This window comes from Molothrus ater, chromosome 2, assembly GCF_012460135.2.
Source record: "Molothrus ater isolate BHLD 08-10-18 breed brown headed cowbird chromosome 2, BPBGC_Mater_1.1, whole genome shotgun sequence".
NCBI lineage: Eukaryota > Metazoa > Chordata > Aves > Passeriformes > Icteridae > Molothrus > Molothrus ater.
In genome coordinates this window covers 30396658-30402657 of record NC_050479.2, presented here as the reverse complement: position 1 = coordinate 30402657, position 6000 = coordinate 30396658, and positions in this window count along the sequence as shown.

Below are 6000 nucleotides of genomic sequence, written 5' to 3'. Positions count from 1 at the left end.
ATGGCATTTCTGACTCATTATATGGCACATCAAGACTATGTTCAGGGTGATGCCAAAACGAGGCCCAAGTTCTTGAAATGTGATCCCCACTGATCTGCTCACGAGCCTGGCAGGCTTGCAGACTCAACTTGAACTCTGTTTATATAAGCTGAAGGGCTCTGAAAGAACACGATTACCTCCACACTCACTGCCTTTCTCCTTTTACCACACTGTGGACACAACAGAGCTGGATAAAAAACAAAATAAAATCTGAAAACAGGTGTTATTTCCAATAATTATCTGTTTGATGGCATAGCTCTTGTAAGGATGATGTAGTGACAGGAGCCAAAGAGCAGAAGGAAAAGCATAGGATACATGCCCATGTGCTTTGTGGGGAAGGCCTGGGAGATCCTTGCACAAGCACTGCCTGTAAATGCCTGCATAGCCACAGCCACCATCATGTTGGCAAAGAATCTTTTCTTATTCCAGGGCGCAAATGTGGCATAAGCAGGTTTTCTGTCTCCTGAAGACAGATCCCAGAAACTCTGGATGAGCATCCCCAGGTGCCCTTTTGTGAGATAAAGTGCATCGAGACAAATGTGAGGAGAGACAATATTCTCTGAGGAGTTCTGACTCAGATGTGTAGGAAAAGAGTTTGCTCACAGCCACTACAGATATGGCTCAGGGCCTGTATAAGAGGTGAAATAAGTGTCACACTTGGGTCATGGGAAGATAGCTACAAGCCAGCTTAGCTACAAGCAGAGATAGCCTGTGACAGCCAGTCACACTCAGTAATTTCGTGCTTTGTGTGACAGATAGCAGACCCAGAAACAGCGAGCTTGTTAAAACCCTCGAGCATGGGCAGTGTACAAAAATATACATGGGATCTTCTCAATTAGCCCAAGCATGCAACAGTGTTTTTTTTTTATGGCAGGTTTTTGCATCGTTGCCTGGTTTCAGTCTAGCTGCAGGACTGACAACTGTCTGATATGAAGTATAAGATTCTGGACTGTACTGTGAGTTCAGTCTGGGTAGATCAGTTAGGGATGTGGAGTCTGAAAGACTGTGGCAACATGAAATCACCCTTTCTTCTGTGCAGAAGCAGTCTCCTCACAGAGGCTATGGCTCCATGGATGCAAATCCTGTGTGGGCATGTTCAGAGTCAGATTCAAAATGCCCCAGCTAGGTGATGCAAATTTCTGAATTTCACTCTGCTGGTTTAAATTTGTTAACAGATGTCTCTGGAAGCATGTTGTCCTGGTAAACTTCATACCATTGCAGCCATCAGCTTCTCATGTCTATGACTCTAGATGGACCAGGTACCATCTTTCTTCATCACAGCCAGCATAAACAAATGACATAAAAATTGTATTATGTTATTTTCATAAGAAAATTTTCATATGTTCATTTGTCATCTGGATTAAGTTAGAATGGCTGGGTGCTCCAGTACTGCACAAGTGGGATATTAATTATTATAGAACTAAGGTTAACTTCCCCTTAGGCTGTACTGCAGTGCCATTTGAGGCAACTCTTCCCAAAATTACTTTCAGGACATGGTTTCATGGTACCTAGATCTCTTTGCAATAACTTGAGACATTCCCACTCTCACATAACTGCCCACCACTCATTTAAAGCAGGGTGTTAATGGGAGGTAAAGCCAAACTTGCAAAAAAATAAAGATGGTGTATTCTTTTTTGCTAAGATCAGCCTAGCCAAACCACAATACAGGGAAGCCATACCAGCACAGCTGAAAAAACAGCACAGATGTGGAGCCTGGCAGGAGATGGAGAAAGGTGGGCACCTCCAAAGTGCTGACAGTGCTGACTGTACTGTGCCTTCCCGCATGGTACCGAGCAGCTGTGGAGAGGGCTCTGACTCACTTTGCCACTCTTCCTGCACTAGTGGGACTGCTATATTTAGGCAGCCCCTGTGTTTCAGGATCCTTTCAATCCAGTCCCCAAAATGCTAACAGATGAAGCCAGCCAGAGTGTGGGCAGTGATGGCCTCAAAGAGTACAGCTGGTAGAAAGCTGCTCCTTTTTGGCCCTTATGTCACCTACATCATCATCTACATGTGCGACCCCAGGCTTGGGTCCAGCTACGTTCCTGAGCCTTGGCTGTGTGCTGGAATGAGGGAAACCCATCAGTGTGGGAGGCAGTGCAGTATCCTGAGGAGCAGGAAGCAGCAGGAAGTCACCAGCAGCAGCGTGTGTGCAACTGGGCAAGCAGAGCTGCAGGAACATGTCCAGCCCATATGACATTATTAAGATGCAGCATGGGAAAACCTGGGTGCGCCAGCAGTGATCACACAGAGCAGCTTTCACATGGAGGTGAGAGATAGGGGTGGTGGAAACAGCAGAGGAGGAGAGGAGCCTAAGCCGGAGGGAGGCTGACTGTGTGGCATCCTTTTGTAACTGATCTACTCCCAGTATGTGTTGTAATAAATAGCATGAGGAGAACTGTCTCCAGCCTCCTTCTGCTCCATTTGCGGCAGGAACGCTGGACTATGCAAAGCCTCACTCAGCCCCACTCACTAGCCTGTCCTCTGTTACCCTAGCTTGAGCCTCCCTCAGGGATTTTTTCAGCCAAGGAGAGAACAATTTCCCCAGAGTATGATGGGGCACATGTCTAACACTTCACACTATAAAGGAGGTCAAAATCACTCCCATTTTCCACACAGAGAACGGGAGTGGAAGCAGGAAATGAGATGCCCCAAGGCTGTGGGATGAATCAGGAGTAGAACAAATGAAAATTCAGAACTTCCTGTCTCTTTACTCATCTCTTTGAATACTGTTGATGATTAAGCTCATAAAAAGTTAATGCAGTTGATGACCTCTGCATCTCTGGTCAGTGATTAGGGCCCGGGCATATTAAAAGTGGAAAATTATAGAACAAAGACAATTTCAAAGAACTTAAAAAAATAGAAGGCAAGGAATTTCTTTTGTGGCTACAATATAAATGTTGGGTTCCCATCATTCCCACAGTGTCTCTTCCAGTAAGGAAGGAAGTTTCTGTAGTTTTACTCCTATGGGTCCACTGAGAGTTGAAATTGGCTTAAACCACAGCCACAACCAAGAGGCAATGCTATGGTTACACTTCCTGCCCTCCACTTAGTTTCTGACCCCTCTATTTCCCTTTTGTTAACACAACAGCTCAAGGAGAACATGTGATGAACCAATCCAGGGAACTGATCAATAGTAACATTAGAAGTTATTTTCCTTTTGTGGGCTAGCTTTGCTATGAGTCCTGGCTCACAGCTGTAGGAATGCTCATACCCACACAAGAGATGAGGTGCCATTCAATAGGAAAAAAATGCCCAGAGAAAGGGAGGCTCAGCACCCCTCTTTCAGGGATGCTGAAACTGCTGGGGGAGCTACAACTTCTGTGTTCCCTTCACTGCTATGAGCAGTTTGAACAGGAATGGGTGCAACTGAGTCTGAGGATGATGGAAAGAATCACATAGGCCCCAGTCTTCTCCTGCTTTGTTCCCCAATGGATGGAGTGGAGTCAGATTTTTTTATGCTTCTACTGAAGTTTGTCATTAGAAACACTGTGTGTGCTCTGTGGGGTGACAATCCACAGGGGTGAAAATGCCTTTCCTTGCATTTAGTCTTCATTATGATTTTTGATGGCTGTCTCACTCCGTCTCACTTCAGGATTGCTGGTTTCACTATGAGGAAGAGTTAAAACAGACTGCTCATCTTTCCAGTAATTTTAGGTTTGGTCTTTCAACCTTTGGACTTTCAAACTGGGTAAGAACACTGAGGTGGTGAAGAGCATGACGAATATGTGAACCGAGTGGTTTTGGCCGCAGCTGAAGAGGCTTCTTCCTCAAAAAAGCAAGCCTTTCATCCCTCCACTTGAGTAGGAAGGAAAAGGAAGGTGAGGCGTCGTGGTGCTTTGCTCTGGGAGCTAGTAGGAAGCTCTCTTGTGGCATTTATTGCTTTATGAAAACTATTTTTTCCCTAAAGTTAGTGGATGCCTTACTTTTCAAGAATTCACAGTCTTGTTGCTAGCACTTTAGCAGTCTTTAGTATAATACTAAAACACACCAAAGAACTGATCTCACTGTAATAAAAAATAAACTTAAAGCAGAGAGGGGCCACTGTGGTGGAGCCACATCAGAGGTCTGGTGAAATGATGTGTGTTGGTGAAAATATGAATGGTGAAAATGTGTATACAGGCTCAGATCCTCATCTCTAAAATCCTGGGCTGTACTTTTCAGAGGCACAAGGAAGTTGTTTCATCCTGGGCTTGGAAAATTTACAGTTCAGAGTTTGGGCTTGAAAATCTTTCAGCATTCAGAAATATATAGTAACAGTTTCTGAGGTAGTATTAATATTACAGAAAGGGATTCTGGAGTTATAATAGACATATGCCACAAGAATGTCATATTCATACTCAACAACAGTGAAGAAAGGAAGGATCAGGAGAGGACTACAAATGAGGACATCACTATGATGCTGCATGGGGAACCCAGCATGAACATTAGATGGAAAGCAGAAATGGTTCAATGAAGGGTAAATATGGAAAGAGCTCCATTCACGGTATCACTAAAAAGACCAAAACTTGCTAACTGGCAAAAATCAAGGGGAAAACACACCAGAAGTCTAAAAAATGAACATAATGAAGAAAATGAATAGAAAACGATTGGTGTCTCTTCCAAAACAAGAACCATCAGGATTTTCTTTGTTCAGTCTAGCAAAAAGTGGTCTCCACACAACATGCTAGCTCAGCTTTGGAACTCCCTGCCAGAGGACACTGTAAGAACCACAGGCATGTATGAATCCACAAAGTAAATTGCCAATCTAATGGAAGAAAAACATGATCAAAAAATATGAAATGCAGTGACACCAAATGCTGCTAAAGAACTCCCGGAGCTGTTGAGAGTAGGTAAGATAAGCCAGGGAAGTATTACTGGATGGTTAAAGTATCCCATTGATCTTCTCTCAGCATTTACTGCTGGCTGCATCTGGAGATGGATGCTGGGACAGATGGGCAATGGATCTAACCTACCAAGGCTTCCCTTACACATAAAAAGGCTGAGTTAAATAAGCCATGTAATGCAAACCAGGCCAATAATAATAAATCTTTTTGGAAATCCACTTTTCAAAACCTACTGCACCTCTAGACTTGACCTTATTCCTGTACATGCACTCAGGCAGACACAGCATTGAATCCATTTGAAATTATTTGCCTTTTCCCGACTATGGGTTCCTGTACAGAGAACAAAGTTTCCTGGTCTAGGCTGGAGTTTCCTTTCTTTGTATCTACACTTAAAGTGAAAATGAAGTATGCCATTAAACTGTTATGGTAATTTATCCTTACACTTTCTGCTCAACAGGTTTGCTTTGTTTCAAAAGTATGTTTCTGTGATACTTATAGCTATGTATATGTAATTTTGTGGTTAAATTAGAAGAGAGAGGAAAACCCTGGTTCCCACAGGAAACATAACTTGACCTCTTGCAAGCAGGTAACATTTTTGCCATATCAGTGTGATAAAGAACTTCAATGAAAAACAAATCCTGCCAAGGTTTACACCTGTGTGCAACCGCCTGATGTGTCTTGCTCAAGTGAGGTTAATGAGATTTTTCCGCGATTCAAATTCTTCTAGAGGATTATTCTGGGCGGGAAGGGGGCCTGAGACAGCTCTGTCAGTAAACGATGTGTTAAAATAGGAGGGATGGGTCTGGTTCTCTGGGCCAGGATTTGGGTCTCGTTCTGAAGAAATCTCTTCATGAGACACAAATGTTTTTCCTGTGGGCCTGGGGTCTCGGGGCAGGGGGGAACTGTGACATTTTCCTGGTCGTCTCACCGGGGATGGGAAGAGAAAATAACCCCACCGCACGGTGAATACCAGCCGTGACAGACCCACAGTGACCGCGCTGCCCCGCAGAGGCGCGCCGGGGGCTGCGGGCCCGTCCTTGCCCTGGGCGCGGGCAGCGGCAGCGTGGGCTGGTCACGGCAGCGTGGGCTGGTCACGGCAGCCGGCGGTGGGGCAGCGGCAGCGTGGGCTGGTCCC